This window comes from Pristiophorus japonicus, unplaced genomic scaffold (assembly GCF_044704955.1).
Source record: "Pristiophorus japonicus isolate sPriJap1 unplaced genomic scaffold, sPriJap1.hap1 HAP1_SCAFFOLD_35, whole genome shotgun sequence".
Lineage (NCBI taxonomy): Eukaryota > Metazoa > Chordata > Chondrichthyes > Pristiophoridae > Pristiophorus > Pristiophorus japonicus.
Genome location: NW_027253324.1, coordinates 8,745,708 through 8,764,564, shown reverse-complemented (window position 1 = coordinate 8,764,564; position 18,857 = coordinate 8,745,708). Strand labels below are relative to the sequence as shown.

Genomic DNA, 18,857 nt, shown 5'->3' with positions numbered 1-18,857 from the left:
CGGGGTTGATACATGAAACTTGCGAGAGGTCCCGCGTTCAAATCCTGGACGAGCCCTCAATTTATCCAAAAATTTTGAAATTGCATCGAAATTTTGCAAAGAAGGTCTTGCATTTCTTCAACACTTTTCAGGAACTCATGACGCCCCAAATCGCTTCATAGCCGTTGAGTTATGTTTGAAGTGTTGAAGTGTTGTATTGTGGGGAAAGATGTGCCCAAATCACCCCACACGAACCGCAACTCTTTGCGAAGGAGTTCGGTGCAAATAATCAGGTGGCTCAGGGACTTGGACTTTCTGTGAATGAGTTTTGCTTGTACCTGCGTTCAAGCTTGAAACAGTAATTGGGCTTCCATCTCACGGGAGCAGTGTGTAGCGGTTAGTGAGTAGGTGACCAGGTTGATGTGCACCGCTTTCAATCTTTGAAATTTCACCAAACAAAGAAACGGTGAATCCAACTGTCCCTGTAAGCGACGGATTGAAGGGATCGCTGCTCCAAACAGAGCTGGAACACGCACAGTGCAGGAATGGGGTCCGCAACATTAAATGTCAAAGTTATTAAGCAGACAATAATTAAACACACACTTAACAGTACTTACAGCCAAACCATGCGAATGTTAGCCGAAGAACTCAAACACGTTACAGTTCCCAGCTCGGTGTACAAATTGATCAAACATTAATCGGATTCTAAACTATCTGTTCCAAATGGCACATTTTATATCTTTTCCTTACCCCTGCTACGTGACAATTTAAACTTTTAACAGTATTACCGAACACAAGTGCCCAACTTCTGATGGAACGTCATTAACCTGAAACGTTAACTCTGTTTCTCTCTCCACAGATGCTGCCTGACCTGCTCAATGTTTCCAGCATTTAACTTTTTATTCTCCAAACTTATAATCAGAATATCACTTCCCATGTCATCTAACTACACTCCTTCCTGATATGTAGCCTTGTCCCACAAACCAGGCTCCTTTCTGATGATTCAGGCATTCATTGGAATTATAACTTCTTAATGATAACATTAATGTGAAGGATGTAACGATGTAATACTTGCCATCAGAGCGCCCGACTGTTGGAGTCCTAATGGTCACCTGCCCACACGAACAGGGCCAGTATAAAAGGTTGGCTGCCATGTAGTTCAGGCACACTGCAGTTGTAATAAAGAAGACTAAGGTCACACTAAGTATAGCTCACAGTACTCAGCCTCGGGGAGTTCTTCTATGCACAGCAATTGGCGACGAGTAACAGAATTCGAATTTTCACGCAACCATGGCTGCTGTTGGAATATCAGAGAGATCCAAAGAGGATGATGATTGGGAAGCCTTCGTCGAGCAGCTCGATCTGTACTTTGTGGCCAACGAGCTGGAAGGAGACACTAACGTGGCTGAGCACAGGGCGGTTCTCCTCACCATCTGTGGGCCTAAAATATACAGCCTCATCAAGAATCTGCTCACACCGACAAAACCAAAGGAGAAGGAATATTCAGCGTTGTGCACACTGGTTTGGGGCTACCTAAAGCCGAAGGAGAGTATCCTCATGGCCAGATATCGTTTTTACACGCACCATCGCACCGGGACCAGGACCTGGCGGATTATGTCACCGACCTGAGACACCTCGCGGGACTTTGCTATTTTGGAGCTGCGTTGGGGCAAATGCTGTGGGACTTTTACGTGCTGGGCATCAGCCACGAGGTCATTCTTCGAAAGCTGCTGGCTGCTGAAACCCGAGACCAGAGCAGGGCCATCGCGATCGCCCAGGCATGCATGGCCACGGACGATAACACCAAACAGATATCTTCTCAACATCGAAGCTCATCGGCAAGTACTGTGCATAAAATGATGTCGCTAGCAGGCCGAACTTCATATGGCAGGGTCTATATGTCTGTGGCTGCAAGACCTGTGATGACTCAGAGTCCGCCATCGGGGATCGATGTGAATCTATTAGCACCGTGTTGGTGCTGCGGGGATAATCCTCGGGCCCATCAATATCGATTGAAGCACTGCGTGTGCAAAGGCTGCACAACGATGGGGTACCTCCAGTGAATGTGCAAACGTGATGTGACATACCACGTGGCAGAGGATGATCGATCCGGCACGGATCATGCAGCACAGGCAACTCAACCCGAGGAACAAGGACTCCCAGTTGCCGGTGGGGATGTTGCATTTTATCAGGGAGGCTTTGAGGGTGTGCCCGAAACGTTTCCTCTGCCCACCTGGGGCTCGCTTACCTTGTCGGAGTTCTGTGTAGAGCGTTGGCTTAGAGAGTCTCGTGTTGGGCATGTGGACAATGTGGCCCGCCCAACGGAGCTGGTCGAGTGTGGTCAGTGCTTCAATGCTGGGGATGTTGGCCTGATCGAGAACACTGATGTTGGTGCGTCTGTCCTCCCAGGGGATTTGCAGGATCTTGCGGAGACAGCCCTGGTGGTATTTCTCCAGTGATTTGAGATGTCTGCTGTATATGGTCCATGTCTCTGATCTATACCGCGGGGCACTTATCACCACCGCCCTGCACACCATAAGCTTGGTGCCAGATTTGAGGTCCGGGTCTTCAAACACTCTCCTCCTCAGGTGATCGAAGGCTGTGCTGGCACACAGGAGGCGGTGTTGGACCTCGTCTTCGATATCTGCCCTTGCTGATAGTAGGTTCCCCAGGCGTGGAAAATGGTCCACGCTGTCGAAGGCCACACTTATAGCCTTCTTCAATATAGCACCCTCATTCTATTCTCTTGAAACAAGTTCCTGAATTCTCGGCTAGCTGTGTAGGTTAGAGCTGTGGTTTTATCCTGAGATTGATTCTATCATAGTGTTTCCGAAGTGTAGTAGTTATCACATTCGCCTCACACACGAAAGGTTCCCGGTCCGAAACCGGGCGGAAAGGTCTTGAAAACTTGAAAATGGGCCGAATGGCTGACTCCTGTTCCTAACTCTTAAGTTCTTATGATCTCTTGACCTTTCACAGGAGAACAAACTCTCCTCTGAACATGCATGAGAAAGCTCCAGAAAATATTTCCGTTCGAGGTACTTTCGCGTGTGAGGCGAACGTGTTAACCGTTACACTGCGGAAACATCTCCACTTTCAGCACCAGATTACCAAAATTAAACCCAATGAGATCGGGATAAAAGTTCCTCAGATGCTCAGGGCAAAATATCTGATTGATAGTCCACACAAGAATGAACAAACTTCAGCACGAGGTCAGACGGAAATGTTAAGCGAGCAGGTGGACTGCTGAATTGCACTTTTAAGGAGTTGGTGATGACAAAACAAATGGGTTCCGCTTGAAGATCAGAAAAGTCACAAGAGGGATTCGAACCCTCAGCTTCAGAGAAAACTGCAATTTGAACACAGCACCTTAGACCGCTCGGCCATCCTGACTATACAGTGCTTTGTGTGGCCACCTGCAGGTTGATTTTGAACATTTGTGTCCTGTCACATGATATAAATAAGGGCAGCAGGCGTATCTCTGCCTGACACCGGGGAAACTGTGAGACAGACATTGCAGCAACGGTCTGGTTATTGTCAAACAGCAAATGAAATAGTAATTCTGGAAGAAAAATATCAAAAAAAACAATGACCCTTACGTGATTTGAACACGCAACCTTCTAATTTGGAATCAGACACACTACCGTTGCACCATGAGACCTACACAGTGAACTGGAGATGTTCGTCTATATGAAGGTTCTGCAATACAAGGGGCTTTAAAATCCCCGCCCATTCCCACCAGGTATCACAATCAGCGGTCACCGGACAGTCACCGAATGGTTTGCTCGAAAACTTTTCTCTTGCTTTCACGGGAAACCATCATTAATTAACCCCTCACCTTCTTTTGCACAATCAAACAAATGCTAACTCAGGGACATTCCATACTTCAATCATTTGGCCTGTGCTTTACATCTTAACTCGAAAACCATATCCCATTTTACTCACTGTATTTTAGCTTTCTGGTTCAAAGTCTTCAGGGATCTGGGGCAACTTTTATTAAATTTAGCAGCACCGGTTTTTCCTATCGTGCACACAAAATAAAATCATTCGTGAAGATAAAATCCCACCGTGCGTATTTTCAGATTCAATGCTTTCGGATTTCAATTAAAGTGAAAGAATTTTACAGTGAAAAGATTTGCAAGTGTTACTTGTATTTGTGTCTTTAATTAAACTTTGTGGCGTCTGACTCCCGTTCATGCCACTGCTGAATAAGAAAGGAGGGTTTGACGTTGACCAGCTCATCCTTTATATTCAGTGGTTTCTCACCCTTTGATGGGCTGCAGTACAGCGGATATCACGTTGGCCTCACACGCAAAAGGTCCCCGGTGGATCCGTTTTCTCTCAGTCAAAGTTATCTATTCATTGAAGTGAAATAAAGAGCAATTGAGGAATAAGGGAACCCTTTTACCAGGTGAATAAATAGCAAAATCTGAAAATCTCAGCAGGTCAGGCAGCATTTGCCAGGAGTCTAAACACGGGATTAAACCAAGGACTTTTCCCGTGTAAAGCAAACGTGATAACCACTACACTACAGAAACCTCTGGTACAATAACCCCAACAGAGGGGAGGTGACCAGTGAGCTTCCTCTGTGCTGATCGGCATTCTGTGTCGGCTCACCTTGAACAATTTCTGTCCCACACTGAAAGTTCTCAATCCTTCTCCACCGCTGCCCTTCACAGAAATGTCAGGGATCACCCAGCCACCGTGTTCACTTCCACATCCTCACAGTGGGGCCACAGACGCTCCTACCTTTCTATCCGCGATCAGCGAACTCACCCAGTTTACAAAATTAAACCCGGAATACGTGCCCGGCAAAGGGCAGGAGAAGCCAGATAGTCTGTAAGCTCGGTCTATCACAGAAAGTATTGGTATTCATGGTGGTTACAGCAATTATTAATCGTCTCACAGACCTCAATTATTTTTATGCAATGAATTGATTGAGGATTGAAACCAGGTTAGTCCGCCGAATCTTAACCGCTCGACCACCAGGGAACAGTTACGATACATGTCGATATATTTATACATATTTATATGTGAACCTGAATTTCAACGGCTACCTACCTAGACCTCGTGCTGCCCACGGTAGTGTGTCTAACTTTGAGTGAGATAAATTGGTCCACAGTGACACCCATTTCATCTTTTGTTCCCTTTTAAACACTAGAAACTGAGACAGGGGAGTAAATAGAGAAACCAAAGCACATCGTGAAAGACAAGAGGAAGAGAGAAGGGGAAATATACTGTCCCCACCCAGAACTAATGCAGAAACCACCCACAGCCTGGATACACTAACGTCCCAACAGCTCATTGACTGTCGGAGTTGGACCGTGCGGTGCTTCAGAAGACAGGTCGAAAAATCAAAGTCACTGATTCCATCTCATGTGCTCCTCCGATCAAGAATAGCAACACACTAAAAATGTTTCAATAATGATTACACCTTATCTCCACGTTTATAGAGCAGTTGGCTCGTTGGTCTAGGGGTATGATTCTCGCTGCGGGGTTATTGTTTGAAATTTGCGAGAGGTCCCGGGTTCAAATCCCGGACGAGCTTCAGTTTACCCAAGAATTTTAAAATTGCATCAAACTTTTGCGAAGAAGGACTTGCATTTCTGCAACACCTTTCAGGAACTCATGACGCCCCAACGCGCTTTGCATCCGTTGAGATATGTTTGAAGTGTTGTCGTGTGCGGAAAGATGTGCCCAAATCATCCCACATGAACCGCAACTCTTTGCGATGGAGTTTGGTGCAAAAAAATCAGGTGCCTCAGGGACTTGGACTTTCTATGAATGAGTTTTGCTTGTATCTGCGTTCAAGCTTGTAACAGTAACTGTGCTTCCATCTCACGGGAGCAGCGTGTAGCGGTTAGTGAGTAGGTGACCAGGTTGATGTTCGCCGCTTTCAATCTTTTAAATTTCACCAAACAAAGAAACGGAGAATCCAACTGTCCCTGTAAGCGACGGATTGAAGGGATCGGTGCTCCAAACAGAGCTGGAACACACGCAGTGCAGGAATAGGGTCCGCAACATTAAATGTCAGAGTTATTAAGCAGACAATAATTAAACATACACTTAATAGTACTTACACCCAAACCTTGCGAATGTTAGCCGAAGAACTCAAACACGTTACAGTTCCCAGCTCGGTGTAGAAATTGATCAAACATTAATCGGATTCTAAACTATCTGTTCCAAATGCCACATTTTATATCTTTTCCTTACCCCTGCTTCGTGACAATTGAACCTTTTAATAGCATTACCTAACACAACTGCCCAACTTCTGATGGAAGGTCATTAACCTGAAACGTTAACTCTGTTTCTCTCTCCACAGATGCTGCCTGGCCTGCTCAGTGTTTCCAGTATTTACTCTTTTTATTCTCCAAACTTATCATCAGAGTATCACTTTCCTTGTCATCTAAATACGCTCCTTCCTGATATGTAGCCTTGTCCTACAAACCAGGCACCATTCTGATGATTCAGGCATTCATTTGAATTATAACTTCTTAACGATAACAATTATGTGAAGTATGTAACTATGTCATACTTGCCACCAGAGGGCGTGACTGTTGGAGTCCTAATGGTCACCTGCCCACACGTGCAGGGCCAGTATAAAAGGTTGGCTGCCATGTTGTTCAGGCACTCTGGAGTTGTAATAAAGAAGACGAAGATCACACTAAGTTTAGCTCACAGTACTCAGCCTCCTGGTGTTTTACTTTTCACAACAATTGGCGACGATTAACAGAAGACAAACCTTCACACAACCATGGCTGCTGTTGGAATATTAGAGAGATTCACAGAGAGTGAAATAAATGACGGCAGCAGGCGGATCTCTGCCTGACACCGGGGAAACAGGGAGACAGACCTTGGAGCAAAGGGATATGGATGGAATCGACAAAACTTGAGGCATCTGATTCAGGAGAGTCGCGGGGCGTGGGAATTTGGGAGTTTAATGACTTTGAAAGGAACATTTTTGTTTTGTGCCGTTTTTTTCAGAGAAATGTTTGTGAAAGGAATGTTTTGCAGGAAGGGATGCAGGATTTAATCTTCTGCCTTACCACTTCTTTCTGTGTGTCAGGATCACATTTCGTTCCAATGTTATTCTTCCAGAATTAATATTTCATTTGCTGTTTGACAATAACCAGACCCTTGCTCCAAAGTCTGTCTCACTCTTTCCCCGGTGTCAGGCAGAGATCCGCCTGCTGCCCTGATTTATTTCATGTGAAAGGACACAAAAGTTCAAAATCAACCTGCAGGTGGCTACACACAACACTGAGTAGTAATGATGGCCGAGTGGTCTAAGGTGATGTGATCAGGTCACAAAAGATAGTGTTCGAATCCTATTGCAGACATTTCTTATGTTGAATCATTAGGCAGAACCCATTTGCTTTGTCACCACCAACTCCTTAAAAGTGCGATTCAGCAGTCCACCTGCTCGCTTCACATTTCCGTCTGACCTGGTGCTGAAATTTGTTCATTCTTTTGTAGAACGACAATTATTTATTTTGCCCTGAACATGTGAGGAACTTTTCTCCCGATCTCATTGGGTTTAATATTGTGAATCTGGAGCTGAAAGTGGAGATGTTTCCGCAGTGTTACGGTTAACACTTTCTCGTTTTTTGAGTTCATGCTGAACCTTCTCCTTGAGTGCATATGGTACGGAACGGGGCTTGTAGTAAACCAATCTAGATTCCTTCTGTACCCTGACACTCGCCTTGAAGCCTTGGATCGGACTGTCCGTTTCGCAGAACACCTTTGGTTACTTCTTGATAACCTCATCCGTTGATGAAAATCTCGCTTCCACACAGAAAATCTGACTACAATCCAGCTTCAGTGAGCTTAATCAATTTCTTCCTTGTAAGGCAGACTTATCTCTTTTCACTACTATTCGAGGCAAGTTCTGAAATTAATCTTTATATTTCACCGATCGGTACAGTGATATAACCAATCACAGGAATTTAATCTCCCGAGTAGCCTCGCAGCTCTATCTTGGGTTTCTCCAGTTGGAAATCACGCAATTTGTCGCGGTACAGTGACTCCTTTATTACACTCACGGATGCACCCGTGTCAATTTCCATTGGTATCTTGAATCCAGCAACATCTATGTGGATTTTGATGCTTTGCGAATCACTGTCCGTTAAACTCGTGCTCCTGATGATGTGTAAATCTAACATCTCCTCGTCCTGTTGTTGGTCTTCCATACTATGTAGTCTCTTGGGATTTCGACTCAGAGCTTTGAACGCTGGACTCATAGCTTTAACAACAACTTTACCCTTCAGTCGGCATGCCTTCGTAAGATGCCCAGTCTTTCTGTCGAAGAAACACTCTGCCTTCACGTGTGGACAACTTTGAGCAATGTGTTGTCCCAGGCATCAACAGCATGACTTCGACGCTCTGTTAGAATTTCCAGTTTCTGAGGCTTTGGGCTCCCTTGTTATACCTTCAAATGCTCTGATAATGACTCCACGACACAATGTGTCGTTCTTTAACTGTAGTGACCTGAGTCCTTTATTGATAAACTTTATTGGTGGCCTGCCTTTTATACTAGGCCAGGCACACCTGTGCAGGTAAGCTACAAGTCTGCCACTGCAGTGCCCTCTGGTGGCACACCTTGTAATAGTACAAGCAGTAACCATGTCGAACACATGACAGGTGTCACTGTGGAACCGTTTCTCTCACTCAAAGTTAGACGCACTACCGTGGGCGCCAAGAGGTCTAGGTAGGTAGCTATTGACATTCAGGTTCATATATAAATATATATAAATATATCTACATGTATCGTAACTGTTCCCTGGTGGTCGAGGTGTTAAGACCCGGCGCACTAAGCTACTTTCAATCCTCGATCAATTCATCGCAGAAAAATAATTGAGGTATGTGAGATAATTAATAATTGCTGTAATCACCGTGAATACCAATACTTTCTGTGATAGACCGAGATTACAGACTATCTGGCTTCTCCTGCACTTTGCCGGGCACGTGTTTGGGGTTTAATTTTGTAAACTGGGTGAGTTCGCTGATCGCGGGGAGACGGTAGGAGCCTCTGTGGCCTCACTGTGAGAATGTGGAAATGAACACGGTGGCTGGGTGATCCGTGACATTTCTGTAAAGGGCAGCGGAGGAGAAGGATTGAGAACTTTCAGTGTGGGACAGAAGTTGTTTCAGGAGAGCCAACACATTCCCGATCAGCACAGAGGGAGCTCACTGGTCAGCTCCTCGCTGTGGGGCCTGTTGTACAAGAGGTTTCTGTAGTGTAGTGGTTATCACATTTGCTTTACACGCGAAAGGTCCCTGGTTCAATCCGAGGCAGAAATATTATGTTTAAACTTGCTGTGGATGAACAATCAGAGGCGAGTTTTGTCTCCCTGCAAATGCTGCCTGACCTGCTGAGATTTCCAGCATTTGCTGTTTTTATTTGCTATTTATTCTCCTGGCAAAAGGGCTCCCTTATTCATTAATTGCTCTTTATATCACCAATAAATAGATAACTTTGAGTGAGAGAAAACGGATCCACCGGGGACCTTTTGCGTGTGAGGCCAACGTGATATCCGCTGCACTGCAGCCCATCAAAGGGCGAGAAACCACTGAATATAAAGGATGAGCTGACAAATATCAGGGGCAGTGCAGTCTGGTCAATGTCAAACACTCCTTTCTTATTCAGCAGTGGCATGAACGGGAGACAGACGCCACAAAGTTTAATTAAGGACACAAATACAAGTAACACTTGCAAATCTTTTCAGTGTAAAATTATTTCACTTTATTTGAAATGCTACTGCGTTGAATCTGGAAATACACACGGTGGGATTTTATCTTCACTACTGATTGTATTTTGTGTGCACGGTAGGAATAATCGGTGCTGATAAATTTGATAAAAGTTGCCCCAGATTCGTGCTGTCATCGGCAATGAACACTTTCAACCAGAAAGCTAAAATACAGTGCGTAAAATGGGTTAACATGCATAAGAACATAAGATCATGGGAAATAGGAGCAGGAGTGGGCCATACGGCCCCTCGAGCCAGCTCCACCATTTAATACAATCAAGGCTGATCTGATAATGGACTCAGGTCCACTTCCCTGCCGCTCCCGAAAGCACATGTCAAATGATTGAAGTATGGAGTGTCTCTGAGTTAGCATTTGTTTGATTTTGTAAAGAAGGTGAGGGGTTAATTAATGATGGTTTCCCGTGAAAGCAAGAGAAAAGTTTTCGAACAAACCATCCGGTGACTGTCAGCTGAGCGCTGCTTTTGATACCTGGTGGGAATGGGCGGGGATTTTAAAGCACCTTGTATTGCAGATCCTTCATATAGACGAACATCTCCAGCTCACTGTGTAGGCCACGTGGCGCAATGGTAGCGCGTCTGACTCCAGATCAGAAGGTTGCGTGTTCAAATCACGTCGTGGTCAAATCACGTCGTGGTCACTGTTCTTTTGGATATTGTTCTTCCAGAGTTTATATTTCATTTGCTGTTTGTCAATAACCAGACCCTTGCTCCAAGTCTGTATCACTGTTTCCCCGGTTCAGGCAGAGATACGCCTGCTGCCCTCATTTATTTCATGTGACAGGACACAAAAGTTCAAAATCAACCTGCAGGTGGCCACACACAGCGCTGAATAGTCAGGATGGCCGGGCGGTCGACGGTGCTGTGTTCAGGTCACTGTCTCCTCGACACGTGTGTTCAGCTTGAATTCCAATTCTAACAATAATTATCATTAAACGGAACGCATTTGTTTGACACCACGGCCAACTCCTTCAAAGTGGGATTCAGCAGTTCAGCTGCTCGCTTAACATTTCCATCTGACCTGGTGCTGGAGTTTGTTTAAGAGAGTCAGTGCAGAAGATTCAACCTTTCACCTTATTCCTGAGCACCACCTTCTTACCTGAGGCCAGAAAGTCTCAAGCCGTGCATTCCTGATCCTAACCACTCATTGCTAAATGGCCAGCTCCTGTTCCGATGTGTAAAGTCTGGGAAACACGAGATCAATTCCTACCACACTCACAGCCTTCCTAAATATAGCACCGTCATTCTATTCTCGTAAAACCAGCTCCTGAAGTATCGGCCAGCTGTGTAGGTTAAAGCTCTGGTTATGTTCCTCGCATTGTGTCAATTGCATTGTTTCAGTAGTGTAGTGGTTATCACATTCGTTTATCCCGTGAAAACTCCCCGCATCGCAACCGAGCGTAAACATTTTGAACATTGATCAATTGAAGATTAGAGAAAATGAAATATTTGACGTTAATTGTTCAATATTAACAAAGTTGGTGTTTGTTTCTGCTTAATGATTAAAAATAATAAACACCAGAAGTGGGATTTGGATCCTTGTCTTCAAGATAGATTTTGAACTGAACACAGCACCTTCGACCGCTCGGCCATCCTGACTGCTCACTGCTGTGTGTGGCCACCTGCAGATTGATTTTGAAATTTTGTGTCCTGTCACATGAAATAATTGAGGGCGGCAGGCGAATCTCTGCCTGACACCGGGGAAACAGTGAGACAGACCTTGGAGCAAGGGTCTGGTTATTGACAAACAGCAAATGAAATATAAATTCTGGAAGAACAATATCCAAAAGAACAGTGACCACGACGTGATTTGAACACGCAACCTTCTGATCTGGAGTCAGACGCGCTACCGTTGCGCCACGTGGCCTACACAGTGAGCTGGAGATGTTCGTCTATATGAAGGTTCTGCAATACAAGGTGCTTTAAAATTACCGCCCATTCCCACCAGGTATCACAAGCAGCGCTCACCTGACAGTCACCGTATGGTTTTTTCCTTAACCTTTTGTCTTCCTTTCACGGGAAAGCATCATGAATTAACCCCACACCTTCTTTTGCACAATCAAACAAATGCTAACTCAGGGACACTCCATACTTCAATCATTTGTCCTGTGTTTTGTGCAATGTATAGAATGACTCGACAGACTTGTGACTGTAAACTCACTCTACTGCAAACCTGGTTCAACTTTACTTATTCCCAAAGTGCCCACGTGACATAGTACTCGCTCTTAGAAACCAAGGCCCGCGCACACGCGCGTACAGCCCGATGACCTCCGACAGTGGCGCCCCCTGGTGTCTAGTGACCCCAAGCATCAATACATGACACTTTGCATGTGACTGTTAAACAATATCCCATTTTACTCACTGTATTTTAATGGGCGGGGAATTTAAAGTCCTTTGTATTGCAGAACCTTCATAAAGACGAACATCCCTTAACTACTGTGTAAACCTCGTGGTTCAACGGTAGTGCGTTTGATTCTCGATCAAAGGGCTGCTTGTTGAAATCATGTCGGGGTCAGTGTTCTTCTAGAATTGTTGTTTCACAATAATCAGACCCTTGCTGCAATGTCTATCTCACTGTTTAGTAGTGGTAAGGTTGGGGACAGCATCAAACAAGAAATAAGGGATGTGTGCAGTGGTGGTACAGCATTTATCATGGGTGACTTTACTCTACATATTGATTGGGTTAACCACATGGTAGTAATGTGGTGGAGGAGGATTTCCTGGAGTGTATTTGGGATGGGTTTCTCGACCAATATGTTGAGGAACCAATAAGAGAGCTGGCCATCCTATACTGGGTGATGTGTAATGAGAAGGGACTAATTAGCAATCTTGTTGTGCGGGGCCCCTCAGGGAAATGTAACATAATATGGTAGAATTCTTCATTAAGATGGAGAGTGTCACTGTTAATTCAGAAACTAGGGTCGTGAACTTAAGGAAAGGGAACTTTGACGGTCTGAGGTGTGAATTGGCAATTCTAGAATAGACTGGCCAACGATACTAAAAGAGATGACAGTGGATAGGCAATGGTAAACATTTAAAGATCACACGGGTGAACTTCATCAATTGTACATCCCTCTCTGGAGTAAAAATAGAACGGAGAACTTTGCTCAACCGTGGCTAACAAGGGAAATTAAGGATAGTGTTAAAACCAAGGAAGAGGCACATAAATTGGCCAGAAAAAGCAGCAAACCTGAGGACTGGGAGTAATTTAGAATTCAAAAGAGGAGGACTAAGGGTTTCATTCGGAGGGTAATCTTGCTTGGAACGTAAAAGCTTCTGTAAATATGTGAAGAGAAAAAGATTAGTGAAGACAAACGTAGGTCCCTTGCAGTCGGATTCAGGTGAATTTATAATGGGGAACAAAGCAATGGCAGACGAATAGAACAAATAATTCGGTTCTGTCTTCACGAAGGAAGACACGAATAATGTTCCGAATGCACTTGGGGACCGAGGGTCGAGTGAGAAGGAGGAACTGAAGGATATCCTTATTAGGCGGGAAATTGTGTTCGGCAAATTGATGGGATTGAAGGCTGATAAATCACTAGGGCCTGATAGTCTGCGTCCCAGAGTACTTAAGGAAGTGGCCCGAAAAATAGTGGATGCATTGGTGGTCATTTTCCAGTAATCTATCGAGTCGGTAACAGTTCCTATGGACTGGAGGGTAGCTAATGTAACACCACTTTTTAAAAAAGGAGGGAGAGAGAAAACGGGTAATTATAGACCAGTTAGCCTGACATCAGCAGTGGGGAAAATGTTGGAATCAATTATTAAAGATGAAACAGCAGGGCATTTGGAAAGCAGTGACAGGATCAGTCCAAGTCAGCATGGATTTATGAAAGGGAAATCATGCTTGACAAATCTTCTGGAATTTTTGAGGATGTAACTAGCAGAGTGGACAAGGGAGAACCAGTGGATATGGTGTATTTGGACTTTCAGAATGCTTTTGTCAAGGTCCCACACAAGAGATTGGTGTGCAAAGTCAAAGCACATGGTATTGGGGGTAATGTACTGACGTGAATAGAGAACTGGTTGGCAGACAGGAAGCAGAGAGTCGGGATAAACAGGTCCTTTTCAGAATGGCAGGCAGTGACTCGTGGAGTGCCGCAGCGCTCAGTGCTGGGACCCCAGCTCATACAATATAAATCAATGATTTGGATGAAGGACATGAGTGTAATATCTCCAAGTTTGCAGATGACACTAAACTGGGTGGCGGTGTGAGCTGTGAGGAGGAAGCTAAGAGGCTGTAGGGTGACTTGGACAGGTTAGGTGAGTAGGCAAATGCATGGCAGATGCAGAATAATGTGGATAAATGTGATGTTATCCATTTTGGGGGCAAAAACACTGGGGCAGAATATTATCTGAATCACGGCAGATTAGGAAAAGGGGAGGTGCAACGAGACCTGCGTGTCATGGGTCATCAGTCATTGAAGGTTGGCAGACAGGTGCAACAGGCAGTGAAGAAGGCAAATGGTATGTTCGCCTTCATAGCTCGGGTCTTTGAGTATAGGAGCAGTGAGTTCTTACTGAAGTTGTACAGGGTCTTAGTGAGGCCTCACCTGGAATATTGGGTTCCGTTTTGGTCTTCTAATCTGAGGAAGGACGTTATTGCTGTTGAGGGAGTGCAGGGAAGGTTCACCAGACTGATTCCCGGGATGGCCTGGACTGTCATATGAGGAGAAACTTGATCAACTGGGCCTTTATTCACTGGAGTTGAGAACGATGAGAGGGTATCACATGGAAACGTATAAGATTCTGACGGGACTGGACAGGTTAGATGCGTGTAGATTGTTCCCGATGTTGGGGAAGTCCGGAACTAGGGGACATAGTCTTAGGATAAGCGGTAGGCCAATTAAGAAGGAGATGAGGAGAAACTTCTTCACTCAGAGTTGTTAACCTGTGGAATTCCCTGCAGAGGTGTATGGGGAACTTTGGCTGATATTTGGCCGGATCCCAGCACACAAATATCAGCATTTGATGTTTTGCAAAATGTCTTGGTTCCTGCAACAAGGTGGCCGCACATGCACCATGAACCGTCCAGGATGGCGGCCAGTGACCCCGCTGACCCGGGCCTGTCACCACGTGGCCATCCCAGGGCCTGTGGCCTGTGATTGGGGCCTGGGACCTAAAGCAGATGTTTATGAGGCTCACCAGCCCACTTACGGCTCCAATTCCTAACCCGCACCGACAACCGACCGTCTCCTGTCCAATATCATCTGGGCTCCACCAATGTAACAAACAGGGTGGATAAAGGGGAACCAGTGGATGTGTTGTATTTGGACTTCCAGAAGGCATTGACAAGGTGCCACATAAAAGGTTACTACACAAGATAAAAAAAAACATTGGTTTGGGGGTAATATATTAGCATGGATAGAGGATTGGCTAACTAACAGAAAACAGAGAGTCGGGATAAATGGTTCATTCTCGGGTTGGAAATCAGTAGCTAGTGGAGTGCCACAGGGATCAGTGCTGGGACCCCAACTATTTACAATCTACATTAACGACTTGGAAGAAAGGACCGAGTGTAATTTCGCCAAATTGTTGGGGTAGAAACTATGTTAAAGAATATGACTCAGACACCCATCTTCTCAAGTGGTAAACACACAAGTTTATTATATGTATACAGAGACTCGGCCGAGTTGGAGATCAGTCTAAAAGCTCCGCAGCCTCTTGCCCCCGAACTCGCCCGGCCGTTCCATATTTAATCTCACAACCCACAAGCACGTGCGTCATTGTGGTTACAATGGAAGAAGAAAAACCTTTCTCAATAAAGTACATGGGACCCTGAGTTCAGCGTTTAGGGCATTCGGTTCCTCCTTATCAGAGAAAAAACATGCATACATCTGTTTGCACTACAACCATACTTTGTCCAACTTCTTCTTTCCCCATGACTCAGAATCAGCAGACTTTATTTGACAATTTTAACATCGCCAGAATGCATAAAACGGGGTTTCTAAAAATTCCCACAACACTGATGATACAAAGATGGGAGGAGAAGCAATGTGTGAGGAGGTCACAAAAAATCTGCAAAAGGACATAGGAAGGCTAAGTGAGTGGGCATAAATTTGGCAGATGGAGTAAAATGTGGGAAAGTATTAGGTCATGCACTTTGGCAGAACAAAAAATCAAGAGCAAGTTATTATTTAAATGGAGAAAAATTGCAAAGTGCTACAGTACAGTGGGACCTGGGGGTACTTGTGCACGAAACAAAAGTTTAGTATGTAGGTACAGCAAGTGAACAGGAAATCCAATGGAATCTTGGCCTCTATTGCAAAGGGGATGGAGTATAAAAGCAGGGAAGTCATGCCACAGTCATACAGGGTATTAGTGTGGCCACACTTAGACTACTGCGTGCAGTTTTGGTTTCCACATTTATGAAAGGATATACTGGCTTGGGAGGCAGTTCAGAGAAGGTTCCTAAGTTGATTCCGGTGATGAGGTGTTGAATTATGAGGAAAGTTTGAGGAGCTTGGGCCTCTACTCATTGGAATTCAGAAGAATGAGAGGTGATCTTATCGAAACGGAAAAGGTTTTGAAGCAGCTTGACATGGTCGATGCAGAGAGGATGTTTCCACTGATAGGGGAGACAAGAACTAGGGAGTATAATCTCAGAATAAGGGACCTCCCATTTAAAACTGAGATGAGGAAAACTTTCTTCTCCCAGAGCATTGTAAATCTGTGGAATTCACTGCCTCAGAGAGCTGTGGAAGCTAGGTCATTGAATAACTTTAAGAGATTAACAGTTTCTTAACCGATAAAGGATTAAAGGGATATGGGGAGTGGGCAGGGAGATGGACCCGAGTCATATTAAGCCATGATCCTATTAAATGGCGGAGCAGGCTCGATGGGCCGTGTGGCCTACTCGAGCTCCTATTTCCTATGTTCTTATGTTACCCTCCCCTTCAGTGCTGACTCTGGCTGGATTCAGTTCCGCTCACTGGTTCCCCTCTCTTCCCCTGAAGGTGCTGACTCTGTCTGGGTTCAGTTCTACACTCACTGGTTCCCTTCCCCTGAAGGTGCTGACTCTGTCTGGGTTCAGTTCTACACTCACTGGTTCCCCTCCCCTGAAGGAGGGAGATATACACCGTATCTAACCAGACTTGTACCTGCCGTTGGAATATCTGGTGGACAGTGTTGAGGAAGATTTACTCGGTACCTAAGCAAGGCAAGAAAATCCATCCTTAGATAAGGAGACCAAAACTGTGCACAGTACTCCAAGTGTGGTCTCACCAAGGCCCTGTACAATTGTAGAGTGAGATTTGAGAGGATTACCCTTTATCTAACTTAAGCTGTACCCGGCCCGAAGAGTGTTTATTTGGAAAGTTTAGAAGTAGCTTTACTTCGTATCTCACCAATGCACTACGTACCCTGGGAGTGTTTGATGCGACTGGGTAGAGGGAGCTTAACTCTATCGAACGCGTGCTGTACCTGCCCTGGCTGTGTTTGATGGTACAATGTAGTTGGAGCTTTACTTTGTATCTGAGTCAGGATAAATGGGGTCATTTCTCCATTGGCAAACTAGCACCAGCATTGTCATAGGCGTCGGTGCTCAGTCCTCAATCTATATTAATGACTTGGATGAAGGGACCGAGTGCAATCTCGAAAAGATTGCTGATAATACTAAGATGGGTGGGAACGAAACTTGTGAAGAGGACACAAAAATATGTAAAGGGATACAGACATGCTAAGTGAGTGGGCAAAAAATTCGGCAGATGGAGTATAATGTGGGAAAATGTGAGGTTATCCACTGGGGCAGAAAAAATAAAAAACAAATTATAATTTAAATGGATAAAAATTGCAAAGTGCTGCAATACAGTAGCAACTTGGGGTCCTTGTGCATGAAACACAAAAGGTTAGTATGCAGGTACAGCAAGTAATCTGGAAAGCAAATGGAATCTTGGCCTTTATTGCAAGGTGGATAAAGTGTAAAAGCAGGTAAGTCCTGCTACAACTGTACAGAATATTGGTGAGGGCACGCCTAGCGTACTGCATACAGTTTTGGTCTCTTTATTTAAGGAAGAATGTACTTGCTTTGGAAGCTGTTCAGAGAAGGTTCACTAGGTTGATGCCAGAGATGAGGGTGTTGATTTATTAAGATAGGTTGAGTAGGTTGGGTCTATACCCATTGGAGTTCAGAACAATGAAAGGTGATCTTATCAAAACATATAAGATAATGAAGGGGCTCGACAAGGTGAATGCAGAGAGGATATTTGCAACTATAGGGAAAACTAAAACTAGGGGTCATAGTCTCAGAATAAGAGGCCGCCCATGTAAAACTGAGATTAGATGGAATTTCTTCTTTAATGGTTGTAAATCGATGGAATGTCTGCCCCAGAGAGCTGTGGAGGCTGGGCCATTGAATATATTAAAGGAGGAGATCGACAGATTTTTGAGCAATAAGGGAATAAAGTGTCATGGGGAGCGGGCAGGGAAGTGGAGCTGAGCCCAAGATCAGATCAGCCATGATCTTATTAAATGGTGGAACAGGCTCGAGGGGCCAAGTGCCTACTCCTGCTCCTATATCTTATATTATAATCTACCCTGTGTTGTACCTGCCCTGGGATTGTTTGTTGGGATAGTGTAGAAAGAGCTTTACTCTGTATCTAACACGTGCTACCTGCCCTAGGATTATTTGTTGGGACAATGCAGAGGGAGAGATTACTCTGTATTTATCCCGTGCTGTACTTACCCTGGGAGTGTTTGATGGGACTGTGTAGATGGAGCATTATTCTGTATCTAACCAATGCTGTATCTACCCTGCAATGCTTTGGATAGTTTCGAGGGAGAAATACTCCATACCTAACCAGTGTTGTACATGCCCTTGGAATGCCTGGTATGATAGTGTTGAGGGAGCTTTATGCTGTATGTAATGCATGCGGTAGCTGCCCTGGCAATGTCCGATGGAACAGTATAGAGGGAGATTTACTCAATATTTAAACCATGTTGTACCTGTTCTGGGATTGTTTGATGCGGCAGAGTAGAGGGAGCTTTACTCTGTATCTATCCCGTGCTGTAGTTGCCTTGGGAGTGTTTGATGCGACAATGTAGAGGGAGATATATTCTGTATCTGCCCTGGGAGTGTTTTATGTGTCAGTGCAGAGGGAACTTTATTCTGTA

At 44.8% G+C, this 18,857-nt stretch overlaps 3 non-coding genes across 3 annotated transcripts; 2 read left to right on the top strand and 1 right to left on the bottom strand.

Moving 5' to 3' along the window:
- Positions 1–9,206: 9,206 nt before the first annotated feature.
- trnav-uac (transfer RNA valine (anticodon UAC)) lies at positions 9,207–9,279 on the top strand. Its single transcript has one exon. It is a non-coding gene; the product is annotated as a tRNA-Val (tRNA).
- A 1,017-nt stretch (positions 9,280–10,296) lies between these two features.
- trnaw-cca (transfer RNA tryptophan (anticodon CCA)) lies at positions 10,297–10,368 on the top strand. Its single transcript has one exon. It is a non-coding gene; the product is annotated as a tRNA-Trp (tRNA).
- A 1,170-nt stretch (positions 10,369–11,538) lies between these two features.
- On the bottom strand, positions 11,539–11,610 carry trnaw-cca (transfer RNA tryptophan (anticodon CCA)). Its single transcript has one exon. It is a non-coding gene; the product is annotated as a tRNA-Trp (tRNA).
- Positions 11,611–18,857: the final 7,247 nt, after the last annotated feature.